General features: G+C 56.2%; 1 protein-coding gene across 5 annotated transcripts in view; it reads right to left on the bottom strand.

The window, feature by feature from the left end:
- KDM4B (lysine demethylase 4B) overlaps positions 1-12,189 on the bottom strand; it is a 142,265-nt gene extending 130,076 nt beyond the window's left edge. For all 5 annotated transcript variants that reach the window (XM_057540634.1, XM_057540633.1, XM_057540635.1 and 2 more), the window contains exon 1: positions 12,060-12,189. The gene's annotated coding sequence lies outside the window, so the exon portion shown is untranslated. The remainder of the gene's footprint in view (positions 1-12,059) is intronic.
- Between the last annotated feature and the right edge of the window lie 2,931 nt (positions 12,190-15,120).

Consider the following 15,120-nt stretch of genomic DNA (forward strand, 5'->3'; position numbering starts at 1 on the left):
TCCCAGCCCTCCCGGGCTCCCAGCCTGTGTGACAGGACCCCTGCCTGTCGGTCACAGGGTCACACGGCAGGTCCCACACGGGGGTCCTTGCGTCCCCGACTACTGCATCAGCCTCTCGGGGTCCTATCACCCCCGAGCCGACCACTGGACCCCAGGAGCACACAGAGACCCTCACGAATTCCACACCACTTGGACACACATCAGGGGCTCAGCAAGGACCACAAGCAGCCTTCACTGTCTTGGTTCTGCCTCCAGTAACTGCTGGTTTTTACACCGGGAGGATAAATTATTTTTACAACGAATATCCCTCTAGGAGGCTTGTTAGGAAAACAGCCACTGCAGCCTGGTCGAGCCAAAGTTTTCAGGCCTTCTTTTGGCTAAAGGCCAAATTAACAAACACAGGGCCTCGGGAGCACAGGTGCTGGAACCCAAGGCAGCAGCTCCGGGTCCCCCTGTCTCGGCAGCCGCACGGAGGACACCTAACCCAGTCCTCCTCCCCACCCGGAGTGATTTCAGAAACTTCTCTTGCAACATCTTGATTCACATTCAAGGAAAGACAGAGGCCCAGAGAAAAATCGCCCCTGTAATCTCTGAACGCTCTCCCTGGGCCAGGGAGACATTGGGACATCAGAGCCAGGTCACTCCGTGTGGGGCCGTCCTGGGCGCTGTAGGGTGCTGAGCAACCGCCCCAGCACCACCCCCCCATGCCAGGAGCCCCCCCCCCCAGGTTGTGACAACCACAGATGTCCCCAGACACTGCCCAGTGTCCCCTGGGGACAGAATTACCCCCAGGGTGGGAACTACTTCACTCAGGGATTTTCACGGATTAACTCAGTTAATCTCATCCACCCTTGAAGCAGAGATCTCCACTGTCATCCCCATTTTGGAGATAAGGACACACACCCAGCAGAGGTGGGCTCTGAGCCTAGGCAGGCCAAGCACGTGGGTACCAGCCTCCAACTGCCGATCCCACTGGCCGTCCTACCTTGAGACCTCAGGCCATTTAAGACCCTCTGCAGCTGTGGGATGTTATTTCCAAACTATGCTTGTACACGGGTCTCAGCTTTCCTATGGCCAAAGAAGCATCCCAAGTTCCTGCAAGTCCCTTCACAGAAACATCTCGGGTCCCAAATTCAGAGCCCCGCAGAACGGCCAGCATCCATGCCACAAATGCGCCACCCCGAGCTCAGCCACAGGACCCATCAGCCTTCACGGCCAGGCCAAGGTTTCAAGCTCCCGTTAAAGATGAGAGGCTGCATACAAGGCTCCACAGGAAGGATTGAGGCCACGGCCACGCCACCCTGCCCACTGGGGCTGGCCCTCCAGTGGACATCCTGCAGGCCAGGCTGGTGCACTCGCCCCTCACGTGGCCCCAGCTGCTTCATGTTGCGTCTGTCTCGTCTCCCCAGCTAGAGGCTAACAGATGCAGAACTTCTGATGGGCTGGGCAGGCAGGCGGGAATGGGATCGGGGGATGGCAGGGGCCAGCCTCCACTGAGCACCAGGCACCCCCTTTACAGCATCCCCGGCCCCATCACAGCACTCAGCTCACCCAGGACCAGCGCTAGGTGTAAAATGAACATAGAATGTCAAAGGCAGCGCCACAAAAAAAAAAAAAAAAAGAGTGGAAAATAACTCATTAACAACTTTTATAATGATTACACGTTGAAATGATAACATTTTTGGTATACTGGGTTCAGTAAAATACATTACTCAAATTAATTTCCCCTGCTTCTTTTCACCTTCTAGAAAACTTTAAAGGACACACGGGGCTTGCTTTGCGTCTTTACTGGGCAGCGCTGCCTTAGAAAAGCTGTCGGTTTACACTTTTGCCTGTTTTCTTCTGAGGGTTTTGTCGTCTCAGTTCTCACATTCAGATCTTAGATCCACTGGAGTTTGTTTTGGTGCCTGGCGGGGGGTGGGGGGGTGGGGGGGGGCACCGTACAGAGCCCGACGTTTCACCAGGTGACATTCTGTTAGCGTCCATGTGTGTCTCCCCTGGTGTCCTCCCGGTGCCACGAGCAGCTCCCTGGCACTAGGGACCCCCCCAGGTCTCCAGGATCCTCTGCTAAGGGGACAGCAAGTCTCTCACACACGTCACTGTCCTCAACACCAGTGGGAGGACCAGAGCTGGCTGGGCTCTGCCCTGCTGTGAGGCCACACCCCATCTGTCCCCTCACGGTCCCCGGAGAGCCCAGCTGCATTTCCAAATGGCCCAGCGTGGCGGCGGCACTTCCCCTGGAGGGCGAGGGGGCACCCGGCTGCCTCTTTATCCACTGAGGATGCTGGATGCCTGGGCAGGAGCCACGGCCACTTGCACAACTCTGCTCGGTGGCTCTGTGGGGGTATGCACAACCCGGCGGCTGCCTTCTAAGGTACAACCCACCACCCTGTCAGGGCCGGGGCCGGGCAGACCAGGGAAGGGAAGTGGCCCAGGAAGCAGCTCGCGTTCAAACCTACTGGCCAGACACGTGGGGGCTTGCGGGGGGGTGGGGCTTGGAAAGGAGGGCACGTGTGGTCTAATCCCGAGCCACGTGAAGCTCTCGGGGAGCCCGCTCAGGGCTGGGACCACACTCAGCCAATCAGGCCAGCGGGGGGGCAGGCAGCAAACAGGACACCCCCTTTCTGGCCCTGGTGGACTCGGGGGCAGGGAGCCCCGGCACTGCCCACCGGGAGAACACGCAGGAAACAGACAAGCCAGGGCAGCAGGGGCCAGGGCCACGCTGCTCCGCAGAGCGGACGCACGGAGAGGTACTACAGGGGACCGAGCCACCAAGCAAGGCTGGGCCAGCACAGCCCACCTGCTGGGGGCCCTGCCCAGCGCCAGCTGGAGGCAACAGAGGGCACAGAGGTGAGGATCACTACTGAACGCTGGAGTCCAGAACCTGCGCATCCAAAGGGCGGCCTGAGCACCTCCTGCAGACGAGCTGGGGCAGCACATCCGACGGTCGGGCCTCCTGACTCTGGCCTCCCTCTCCGACCCCTCCCCACCCCAGCCCTCAGGCTGTAGCCCCACAAAGGGTTTTAGTGCTGCCTCTGCTGGGGGCCGACTGGGTGAGCATTCTGCACGCCACAGCCCTGGAATTCTGGAACTCTGAGACAGTGAGGGAAAAGAAGGGGCAGGAAAACATAGCAACTACTAGATCCCCACAGCAGGCAGTGGATACACAGCGTGTCCACCCATACACAGGCATATCACTCCGCCACGAAGAGGAGAGAAGCACTGACACTCGCTACACCGAGGATGGACCTTGAGGACACGATGCTGAGAGAGAGAAGCCAGACGCAGAAGGACACCCAGTGTGTGATTCCATTCACATGAAACATCCAGAACAGGCAGATCCACAGACACAGAGAGTGGGTTCATGGTTGCCAAGGAGGACGGGGGAATGGGGAGTGACTGTTAAACAGGTATGGGGTTTCCTTTTGGGGTGAGGGAAATGTTCTGGAATTTGATAAAGGTGATGGTTGCACAACTCTGTAAATGTTCTAAAAACCACTGAACTGTCCCCTTTAAAAGGATGAGTTTTATGGTATATGAATATTATTATACAATTAAAAATATATTTTTAAAAAAGGCAGGGCAGGAGCATTTGAAGAGGGGCTGTCCTAGAAAACTCGGGATCTAGTCGTCAGCACACCAGAGCCAATCTCTGGGCAGCCGTCCGTGGCTCCCACGTGACTTGAACACCTCTGGACTGGCCTTGCGGACTAGACTCTACGCTCCTTGAGGGCAGAGCTGCTGCCCGCTTCCGCTTTGCCCCTTGGAGCCTGGCACAGGGGGGCCCCAAAGCTGTCCGAGAGACAGACTGGAGGGCTACCCTGGCTTCGCCTGCTTCCTCCGGGAGGGTATCCTAGGCAGGGCCCTGAGCGTCCCCTCCAAGGCCTTGCTCCTCTGCCTGCTGTTCACCTCGCCCATGACGACAAGGCTCAGCCCAGCGGGCAACTCTTCTGCCGCTCCCGGGCCACCACCTGAGCCAGCAAGCGCGGCCCTGGCCCTGTGCTTGGTTTGCATCTGTCTCGGCAGTTCTGCTGCCCCAGGCCCTGCCATCCCCGCTGCTCTCGGGAGCCTGGCTCTAGGCTTTCATCACGGGCTGGGACCCGCTGCGGGCAAGAGACACTGATCCGCTGGCCTCGTGCGCGCGGGCCAGACTACTGGCGCTCTCCACTGGGTGACAGCAGACGCACGGATGGGCCCAGGCTCGGTGCACGCCCGACGGCGGCGGGTTTGCTGCAAAGTCAGCCCTGGTGGATCGCGCAACCAAGCTGCTGACCGCCCGGCCGAGAGCCACATGGGAGGCCTGCTGGCGGTTCCCAATTTCGTATCTTCACCTCGAAGCTGGCGGACGGCATGGCTGGGCATTTACAGAGGCCGCTCCACCCCTGCTCCCCGCCGCGGCCAGCCTGGACCTACCCACGCCACACACCCCCCAGCCGCAGCTTGTCCACCGGCCGGCTGACCACCCTTCCTACCGCGGGGCCCGGCACGGGGGGCTGGACGTGCAGAGAAGCCCATTTCCCGAGGACAACGCTGCCCCTCAGTCTCCAGCTCAGAATGGGCTCGGGTTGCCCGCGGAGCAGCCAGGACACGAGGAGGCGGGCAAGCCAGACGCCTTCCTTCCCCCCCCCCCCCCGAGAGGGTGTCAGAGAGCGCCTTCCTTCCCGAGTGGGTGTCAGAGAGCTCGCTCTCTTCACCGGCTCCCTCCTCTTCCTTGGGGGAAGGAGCTGGAACGAAGCCGTGAATCCGGAGTTTCAACTCCAGGGCATTCACTCACATTCACTCACACGCAAGCTGGAAACAGCAAGGCTCTCTCCCGACCCGTGGCGGAGATAATCAGATCCATGCAGCTCCCGAGCCGAGGTAGGAAGCCAGCCCGCCGATGCTGGCCTTTCTGATGGAGGGGGTTTTAAAGCACAGAACGGAGGACTTCCCTGGCGGTCCAGTGGTTAGGACTCCACGCTTCCATACCGGGGGCCCGGGTTCAATCCCTAGTCAGGAGACTAAGATCCCACAAGCCGAGCGGCGTGGCCAAAAAAATAAGAAATAAAAATAAAGGACAGAACGGGCAAAGAGCGGGGATCTGAAGGGGCCAGTGGCAACTCCCAGCCCAGCTGCCTGGCCAGGGTCCTGCATGCATCCTGGGGGCAGCTCCCAGGCTGCCGCCTTCCCAAATGGGCCGCCCAGCACGCGGCCCCTCTCTGCCCAACGCGTGGTCCAGGGCACCCCCGGCACAGCCCTGTCGCCGTCACTGCGCCGGCTGGTGGCTTCAGGCTGGCTCCTGCTCAAAGGAGGCCTCCGGGATCCCTGCTCTCCTTCTGCATGAAGCACAATTCCGGATCCCCTGCCAGCTCATCCTCCACGAATCACTTCTCTCCACGTTCTCTCCCGAGACTGGAGCGAGCAGCCATGAAACCATGAAGGTGGGCCCACCTCCGCCCCTACCTGCCCAGAAGGTGCCGTCACTTGGGTCCAACTGCAAGCACAGGAGGGAAGTGGGTCCTGGGACAGATCCTGCCGCCCCACCCGCAGATCACCTCTTCACAGCTCGCTGTACAGGCTCATCTGAGAATAGGAGCCGTGATCGCTAGTGCTGGCAGCCGGGGCGAAACCCACATTAGCTCTGGTTCCGCTCTGTACCCAGAGAGCCATTCGGGGTGCAGCAGCCCTTGGCGCCTTGCTTTCTGATTCTTATTCTTTGTCCACTGAACAAAACACACCCGAGGCCCAGAGCGACCCCGCTTGACCAGAGCCACAGGCCTCCCGTGGGGCAAAGACAGCAACGCAAACTTTTCATCAATGCCCTCGGGTCCACGGGAGCCACTGAGGTGGGATGAGAAAAGAAAAAAGGGGAGGGAAGGAAGGAGGAAGGGGGAGATGGCAGAGGAGCAAAGAAAGACAGAGACCAGCAAAAAAAAAAAAAAAAGGACAGCAACTTTGGAAAGCCAAGAAGTTCTGAGTAATCCTCTCCAGGTTGTTTATTTCAATCAGCTAGAGAAGGCATGACCGTAAATTAACGGTATGCTTCCTTGACAAGTCAGAACACTCCTGGGACAGACCCAGATCTAAGACGCTAACAATCTGCCTGGCTGGGAAATCACTCGTCAGCCAGTCTCCACGGCGGGGAGCAAGGCCAAGGGCACGAGGCCGGCACAATCCCGCTCCCGACACAGGCCGGCGCACAGCCCCACAGCCGTCTCCCATCCACTCGGCCCACAAAGCTCAACTCTCACACACACGAGAGCCACCTCTCCACGAGTGTTCCCGGGCAGGCCCGCGGCCGGATGGCTGCAGCAACCCCCTCCCGGGACTCCGCTGCCCCTTCAGAAGGGGCACTGGTGTTGGTAAAGAGGATGGGCCAGATGCTTACAAAACAAGAGGATTGGGAAACAGTGTCTTCCTTTTAAACCCTCAGTTTCTGTGAGGTCAAAACAAACTCCTTAGGCCCAGAACACTCCTTCTCAATCTTCTGCTGCCTGCGGAGGTACATACAAAGGGGGCATCACGGAAAGGTGGGGCATTGCCAGCAATGAAGTATTTGCCCGTTTACATCTACTTTTTTTTTTTTTTTTTTTTGGCCGCACCGTGTGGCACGAGGGATCTTAGTTCCCCCACCAGGGATCGAACCTGCACCCCCGGCAGTTGAAGCGCGGAGTCCTAACCACTGGACCACCAGGGAAGTCCCTACATCTACTCTTTTCTCAATTTTGAGATCGTTTTGGTGAATGGGATCAGAACATTTTCTTATATTCCCTGCACTTTAAATTTCCTCGAAACAACCCAGGACCTGTTTTTTAACATACAGAGTATGATTCTAAATACTTTGATGTAGGAAAGATGGAAATTCATTCATCCAACACATGAATGCTTACTGAACGCCCATTGTGGACAGGAACTGCCTGAGGTGCTGGGGATACACACAGCGACCAAGACAGATGTCGCTCCCACAGCGGGGACCTCACACCCTACTGCAGGTGCTCCCAAACTATGGCCCACAGGTCAAATCCAGCCCACTGCCTGTTTCTGTATGGCCCACAAGCCCAGAATGGTTCTGACGGTTTTTAATGGTTCGGTGGGGGGGAAAAAAAAAAATCAAAAGAAGGAAAATAGTTCATCATATGTGAAAAGCATGTGAAATTCACATTTCCGTGTCCGTAAATAAAATTTTATCGCAACAAAGGCACAGTCGTTGGTTTCTGTACTTTTGTATTACAACAGCAGAGCAGAGAGGTCAGGACGGAGACAGTCCCGCCTACAAAGCGGAAGATAGTTACTTTCTAACCGTTTACAGGAAAAGCTTCTGCCCTAGTGGATGAGACGGACAATAAGTACAAAAACAGATTCATACAAATTTCTAGTAGTGCTGAACGCAAAGAAGAAAAGGCAGGTGGGGAGAGAGAGTGGATGGAAGGGTGAATTTGGGCAGTGAGGTCAGGGATGGCCTCTCTGAGCCGAGAACGGAATGACAAAGAGACCTGAGGGGACAGCACTCTGGCAGAGGGAACAGCAAGTGCAAAGGCCCTGAGTTGGGGAAAAGTAGGCAGGTAAAGTGGTTTCAACTGAAGGGAGGAGGCACGGGGCGGGGGGGGGAGGGTGGTGTGGAGAGCACCTCAGAGGACAGAACAGGGAGGCCATGGGAAGGGTCTGCAACTTTTCTCAAGGACAACAGGAAGCCACTGGAGGGTCCCGAGCAAAGGAAGACCGTTTTTCAAGTTTTTAAAAGCCCCTTGAGGGAGCAGTAGTGAGAACTGACAGATTAGTCGGGACGCCTTATCCAGCCGCCAAGATGCTCCCAGAACAAATCAAAGCAGGGAGTAAACTCAAAAACCAATCCATGGGACTTCCCTGGTGGCGCAGTGCTTAAGAATCCACCTGCCAATGCAGGGACACGGGTTCGAGCCCTGGTCTGGGAAGATCCCACATGCCGCGGAGCAACTAAGCCCATGCACCACAACTACTGAGCCTGCGCTCTAGAGCCCATGAGCCACAACTACTGAAGCCCCCACACCTAGAGCCCGTGCTCCCCAACAAAGACAAGCCACCTCAATGAGAAGCCTGCGCACTGCAAGGAAGAATAGCCCCCGCTCACTGCAACTAGAGAAAGCCCACGTGCAGCAATGAAGACCCAATACAGGCAAAACTCAATCAATCAATAAATATAAGTAAATAAATAAAATACATGATCGCTTTAAAAAAAAATCCATCCAACCCCACAATCATCAGTTCATGGATCCGCTCAGGCCTTAGTCTTGAGGTGGCACAGGCTTTTTTAAGTATCGTAGTTAAATTCATTTCATTGTGTAAAAGTACCTGCACCTGGCACAGTAACAGTCCCGTGACCTCAGGCATCATTGCTCATGAAGAGGGAAGATGAAAGGGGTGAGTCACCTCAAAGTCGACTTGAAGCAAACTGTTAAAGCCAATGGACAGGCAGGGGTCACACAGCTCTAAACCTGCCCACCACGCTTCCAGATCCCGGGAGCATGTGGAAGCCTGTGGGGGGCCCTGCAGGGGCTCGGGAGACCCCCACACCACGCCTGGACAGCCTGTGGTGGGCGTGTCTGCAGGCGAGCACCTCTCCTCCAGGGGACAGAGTAGGAAAGACCTGGACAGCCAGGCCGAGCAGTGTGCACCGGACATAGCTTGCAAATATGAGCCCCTCCCTTTTAGACGGGGGAGGGGAGGAAAGGGACAGAGGGACCTGGAACTTGAGGTTGATCAGGGTCATGGCCAAATATCAGACTGCCGTGGGGTTAAAGGTTAAGTGAGAGAGGGTCACCTGGGGGCAACTGCACCCTTCAGGGGACACTGGGCGATGTCTGGGGACATCGGTGGTTGTCACAACTGTGGGGGTAGGGGTGCTCCTGGCATCAACGGGGTGGGAGCCAGGGATGCTGCTCCACACCCCACAGTGCCCGGGACAGACCCCCCCAGAGAACGACCCAGCCCTGAACGTGAACGGGGCAGAGTAGGAAAGGACCTGACGGCAGTAAGAAATCAGCACCAGGTTCAGAGCTCCCTGGCACTGTGTGAAGCCACAGTGACTCTCATCCCCTTTGACCCCCTCAATGACCCAGCATGGGCTATTATACCCATTTTACAGATGAGGAAAGCAAGGCCCAGAGTCATGCCTCAGAGGAGGCATGTGAACCTGGATCTTTCAGACTCTGTTTGGGGAATGGAGTCAAGGACAGGAATCCAGGGGCACCAACAAGAACACAGGTCAGAAGGGAGTCCAGGTTCAGCCCCTCTCCTCCGTCCGGTGTCCTCAGCCAGAAGCGGAGGGACCGGGGCAGGGCAGGTCAGAGCTGTGGGGGTGAGGTCCCACTGAGCAGCCCGGGGGGGTGGGGAGACAGGTCTCTGGAGCGCAGCCAGGAACCCCCCGGGGCTGGCAGAGAGGCATGGGGTGGGGGCGGGGGGGGGTGACCTCACAGTCGTGCAGTCTGCCCGCAGTTCCTTTGCTTTCCACGCTCTTCCCCCAGCCTCTGCCCAGTGGGCTTGGGAAAGTTTAGTGACTGCCCCCCCGCCCGCCCCCCACGCCCCCGGCCAGCTTTGTTCTTGAGCAACTGACTGGCGCAGGGCCTCACAGCTCTGAACCTGCCCCCCACACTTCCAGATCCCGGGAAGAGAGACAGCCGGAAATGGTCATTTGCCCACACCTTGGCCCTCACCCCTCTCACCCCGTGCTACCCACTCCCTGAGCCGGGCCCCTCGGGGCAGTGGGCACCACACTGCCAGCACAGTTGTGCCCACACCTCGGGACACCCATCTCTCCCTTTCCCCCACTAGACCCAAAGCCCCCTGAAGTTAGGGACTCCCTGCAACCTGCCCCAGTGCTCAAAACCCAATGTCCGCAGGCCAGATGAGTGTCAGATGGAACCAAGGAACAGATGGGCTCCCCAGGGCTGAGGCTCCGGCTGGGCCCGGCCAGGGGAAGGGGCGGGGCTCAGGAGGGCAGGGGCAAGACACCACAGAGGAGGAGGGGAAATGCAGGGTCAAGTATAGCAGAGCGGCCAGGCAGGGAGACAGGGGCATGCAGGGCCCCCCGACCACCCCAGAGGGACTGGGGAAGGGTCTTTACTAGGAGACAGCAAAGTACAACAAAGGCAGGGCGGGGTCCTAAATGACTGATCAGCCCCACACCTTTAAGCTCTTAACACCTCCTTAGCAGCCCACTCCCCAAAGTGGCAAGGATTAGAAAATGCGAGAAAAACAATTGTTACTAAAATCTGGATAGAAATTGTCTCGACAACGACACACTCACGCGCGCGCGCGCACACACACACACGCACACACGCACATGCAGCGCGTGACACAGTATCTGCTTGAATCACCGCAAAACCTGGGAGCATTTATGCAACTGCACCTCTGCTCGCGGAGGTGACCTCCCCCAGGGCAGGGCGGTCTGACCGCGGAGGTGCCCCCGGCACAAAAGGGGAGCACCAACGTTTGCCAAGCGTCCAATCAGAAACACGGAAAGAGGGCCAGCGAGTTTCAGAAACCCTCCCCTCAGACGATCACAAGTTGACTCCAGACTTTTACACTCTGTCCTTAGAGATTCCAAAAAGCAAACTACAAAGACCACAGAGGCTGCCCACTGCTTTTGCGAGGGTGGTGAGGAAAAGCTGACCGGGGAGTTGACAAACCCTCCCGACGCCTCATAAGGAAGCTATTACTGGAGAATTAGGGGAGTCACCGGCTCTTGCACGGCAGCGCGGAAAGCCCAAAGAAGTCATGTAGTGAGCCCCTTTTAGGGGCTTTCTCCAGCCTGGGGACAGCCGGATAAATGGCTGCTGAGGCAGAGGGGTGAGGCAGGCAACCTCAGACCCTAAGACAGCGCTGGCAGCCAGTGGGAGCCACAGGAGCTTGCTGAATAAATGCCACGGACAGAAACACATGGAAAAGGACACACTCTTTACATATCACAGGATTGTTGGGCTCCATTGCACAGAACAACCTTCTCACTAGTTTCATAACTCGGGAAACAGTTCCCAGGTGCACCTGAATCATTAAAACAAAAGCATCCTCCCCCAACCAAACAGATGGGACACACCAAGAAGCAGTCCACGTCTCCCCAGCCCCCAAGGGAAAAAAATCCCCTATAAAACCTTCCATCCTGGCCCCGGCAGACGCGCACCCCATTCTGCCTGGTGTCATTGCGCCCACTGGGCGGAGACCCAGGCCCTTGCAGATCTGGGGCAGGTCGCTTTCAGAATGAATCCGTCCCCCAGATCCCACGGGGCTGGAGAGGACAGCCCAAGGGGTCCCCTTGGGAGCGACACCAGGATTTATTTCTACAGAGAAGGGGCCTTCGAGATGGCGATCGGGCAGAGAGGGGAAGGCCGTGGGGGCACGAGTCTGGAAACTGCTATGTGCATATCAAGTGGATACATTTTTTTATAAGAAATTCTGATTGCATGCTTATTTTAGGGGGGCTCAGGGAAATGGGGTGCGAGTTTGGACGTCGCGATGGCACGGCGGTTGACTCGGGCAGTGCGGTGGGATGCAGTGATGGACATTTCGGGGGACACCGCTGGGAAGCGCCCCGTTAACCCCACCAGTGCCCAAAGGGCCGGAAATGGAGGCGGGTTTCACCCAGGGCCTGGGATATCTCTCTCTCTCTACTATTTTTTTTTTTTTTTAATTATTAGGTTTGTTGTGAATAATGGAAGGGGAGGGCCCCGCCAGGCAGGGCCAGCCGGGCCGGCCACCCACGCTGTCATCTTTTGTGCGGGGCCGGCGGGGACGCCCTGGCCCAGCCCCCGCGCGCCCCCGGCCCGGGCAGGGCGCCCCCGCCTCCCGCCCCCGGCCCCGCCATTGTCCGGCCGCGCCGCCCCCGCCCGAGGCCCGGCGAGCGCCCGGGGCCGGGCGGTTAACGCCCCCAACCGCCTCGCGGGCCGGGACAAAGCACTGCGGCCGCGGCCCGAGCAGGCCGCGCCCGAGGCCTGGGCCTCGAGTCCCGGACGCCCGCCCGCCCGCCCGCAGCCCCAGGCGCGGCGCGGGGGCGGCGGCGGCGACGGGGCCCATGCTCGGACGCGGCGGCCGCCTCCCCGCGGGCTCACCTGAGGCGGCGCGCGCGGCCCGGTCCGGAGCTGCGGCGCGCGCTCCCCCGCCCTCGGCGTCTCACCCCCAGGCCCTGCTCGGGCCGGGCACCGCTCGGTCGCTGGCGGCCGAGCCCTCCGCGAGCGCCCCGGGCGGGGCTTATAAGGCCGCGCGCCAGCTCCGCCCCGGCTGCCATTGGCCACCGAGCCCACGCCCGCGCACCCATTGGCTGCCGCTGACAGCTCCGCCCCTCCCCTCCGCGGGGCCCACCAACACCGCACGGCCCGCCCCCTGCGCGCCTCGATTGGGCGGGCGCAGGCGCCGGTCTCGCCTCGCCACTGGCCGGCCGACTAGGACACGCCGGCGCCCACCCACGTGCCCGCTGACCGGCTTGGTTCTCATTGCAGGCTGCGCACGCCAGCCAAGAGGCCGCGACCAACAGGACGGCGCTAGGCCTCAGATTGACAAGGGCGCCTCGGGGACCGCCCAACGACCGCACGGGGGCAAGAGAATATTGGCTTACGGGGTCAGCCCCAGGCGCGGACTGGCTGGGGCGGGTGCCAATCACGGCCCGGGCCCCGCCCTGGTTATCAGGCTGCAGCTGAGTACGTGAGCTCCAGCACAGCATCAGCACCGCGCCTGGCAGGCTCGGAGAGGGGGTTCGAGACCCAGAGCCAGAAATTGGGTTCAGCGTTCTCCAATTCGCAAAGTCCCGATTTAGGAAACATAGCTCCAACGTAACTCAATTTGCAAAGGAGGAGAACTGAGAACTCGTGAAATAAAAGTCAAGTAGCAAGCGCTCCTGCCTCCCCTTACCCACCCCCCCCAAAATTCCAAGTTCATTTCCGTTGCAATCGACAAAACTTTGCAAAGGCGCCAGGCCTTCAGGATAAAGCTAGGTGACCTTCGCCGACTTCCCTAAAACGTAAAGGAGGCAAGGAGTTTGGTGCCTCCTGACTTAGGTTCAAAGCTCAGCTGGGCCCACATCCCTCACTGTGGTTGGCCTCCAGAGAAGTAACCTCGCTGGGCCGCAGTTTCCCCTGTGAAATGGATATGACGGCGATACAACCCCTCACCGTCGGCCCCTCTCCTGGGAAGTTTGCGCGAATTGGTGAGAGGAGGCACGTAAAGCCTTTGACCATGTGACTTCGCCAAGTGAGCATTTAATTAAGGTTTGCCATTATCATCATCATCATGATTATTAATTGCATACCAGGCAGTAGGCTGGGCACGCCCCCATTTCGTCGGCAGGAATGTAAATCGGACAATTCGGTATTTCCTAATAACGTGGCGAGTGCATCTACGCTCTATTCCTGGAGGTCCTGTACCCTGAGAAAGGGTCCGGAGCGTGGAGCTTGCCTGGTTCAAGTATGCGGCTGCAGCGCTGTACACAACTGTTTCCAGATTATATAAATAGCTTGTGGCACAGGGTACTCTGGAATACTTTTAACTATGTAGCAATTGAAAAGGGGGTAGATCTACATGTACTGTCATGGAATGATTCCCCTACAAGCCATGTGGAGAGCTGCAGAATGGTCCAGAATTCTGAACAATACCGTTATGGAAAGGAACGCAGAGCAACTGTCCTGTGGTTTCTAAGAGCCCATACCTGTGGCAACGCGCAGAACAAGGCCATCCCCAAACTGAGTAAACTAAATCTTTGTGGAGAGGAGGGATCCACCTTGGTAAAAAGTGTAGTTGGTGAGGAGTTTAATCTGCTCTAGGGTGATTTACATCGTCATGGGGCCATATTCAGATATTCCCTCAAGCAGTTAAAATTTAACTTAAAAAGTAGGAACCAGTAACTGCTCCCAAGGAACTCCCTAACCCGTGGGAAAGACAGAAATGTAATCTGGTAGCAGTAATATAGGCTCAAAAGTGCAATCGTATGGGAAGCCCCCTACCCCAAGCCTTTTTTTTTCTCTACTTCCCAGTTAACCCCGTTAGACAGTGAATTCCAGGTGTTTGGATTTCACCGACTCTGGAATTTTTTTTTTTTTTTTTAATTGGGGGACCTAAATAGGTTGTCAGCTTTCCAATTTTGCTTAGGGGGACTTTTTATAATTTTTTCTCAAGTTCCTTTTTTTTTTTTTAATTCCAGTACAGTTGATTTACAATGTTATATTAGTTTCTGGTGTACAGCGAAATGATTCAGTTTTAATGTGTATACATACATAAATATATATATATATTCTTTTTCATATTCTTTTCCATTATGGTTTATTACAGCATATTGAATATAGTTTCCTGTGCTATACAGTAGGACCTTGTTGTTTATTTGATATATAATAGCTTGTATCTGCTAATCCCAAACTCCTAATTTACCCCTCCCCCACCCCCTTTTCCCTTTGGTAACCATAAATTTGTTTTCTAAATCTGTGAGTCTGTTTCTGTTTTGTAAATAAGTTCATTTGTATCATATTTTAGATTTCACATATAAGTGATATCATATGTTATTTGTCTTTGTCTGGCTTACTTCACTCAGTATGAGAATCTCTAGGTCCATCCATGTTGCTGCAAATGGCATTATTTCATTCTTTTTTATGGTTAATATCCCATTGTATATATGTACCACATCTTCTTTATCCATTCACCTGTCAGTGGACATTTAGGTTGCTTCCATGTCTTGGCTATTGTAAATAGTGCTGCTATGAACATAGGGGTGCATGTATATTTTCAATTAGAGTTTTCTCTGGATATATGCCCAGGAGTGGGATTGCTGGATCATATGGTAACTCTATTTTTAGCTTTTTAAGGAACCTCCGTACTGTTCACCACAGTGGTGCACCAATTCACCAATTTACATTCCCACCAAGAGTGTAGGAGGGTTCTTAGGGGGACTTTTTAAAATGCCATCTATATGTTAAGAAACTTCACAATTGTAGAATCCAAACAGGAAGTATATTTGACGGTTCACCATACAGTCCTTTCAACTTTTCTACGTTTGAGAGTTTTCATAACAAAATGTTAGGAAAGAAAACTATAATCACTGTCATTTAATTAAAAGGTGTCCTATGCAAAGCAGGAAGGACTCAGTCTCAGAATTTTCAAATGGACAAATTAACTTGAGAACAACTCACT

Source organism: Balaenoptera acutorostrata, chromosome 2 (assembly GCF_949987535.1).
Source record: "Balaenoptera acutorostrata chromosome 2, mBalAcu1.1, whole genome shotgun sequence".
NCBI lineage: Eukaryota > Metazoa > Chordata > Mammalia > Artiodactyla > Balaenopteridae > Balaenoptera > Balaenoptera acutorostrata.